Source organism: Myotis brandtii, unplaced genomic scaffold, assembly GCF_000412655.1.
Source record: "Myotis brandtii unplaced genomic scaffold, ASM41265v1 scaffold185, whole genome shotgun sequence".
NCBI classification, from domain to species: Eukaryota; Metazoa; Chordata; class Mammalia; order Chiroptera; family Vespertilionidae; genus Myotis; species Myotis brandtii.
In genome coordinates this window covers 9,949,873-9,950,429 of record NW_005356870.1, presented here as the reverse complement: position 1 = coordinate 9,950,429, position 557 = coordinate 9,949,873, and positions in this window count along the sequence as shown.

The window sequence follows — 557 nt, the reverse complement described above, 5'->3', positions numbered from 1 at the left end:
AGAGGGGCAGGCTGGGCTGAGGGAACCCCACCCCCCAGTGCACGAATTTCATGCACCGGGCCTCTAGTCCTATATAATAAAAGGCTAATATGCAAATCAACTGAACAGCGGAATGACTGGGCACTATGACATGCACTGACCACCAGGGGCAGACACTCAACGCAGGAGCTGCCCCCTGGTGGTCAGTGCACTCCCACAGGAGGAGTGCCACTCAGCCAGAAGCTGGGCTCACGGCTGGCAAGTGCAATGGCGGTGGTGGGAGCCTCTCCCACCTCCCAGCAGCACTAAGGATGTCTGACAGCCGGCATGTCTGACTGTCCTGAACTGCGAAAGGGCACAGGATGTCTGACTGTCCTGAACTGTGAAAGGACACAGGCTGGGGACCCCCTGAGCGCACGAATTTCATGCACTGGGCCTCTAGTGAAAATCTACACTAATAAAAGAGAAACATGGTAATTGGCATACGACCGCTACCCTTTTCATTGGCTAATCAGTGAGTATATGCAAATTAACTGTCAGCCAAGATGGCGGCCGGCAGCCAGGCACTGAAGCGAGCA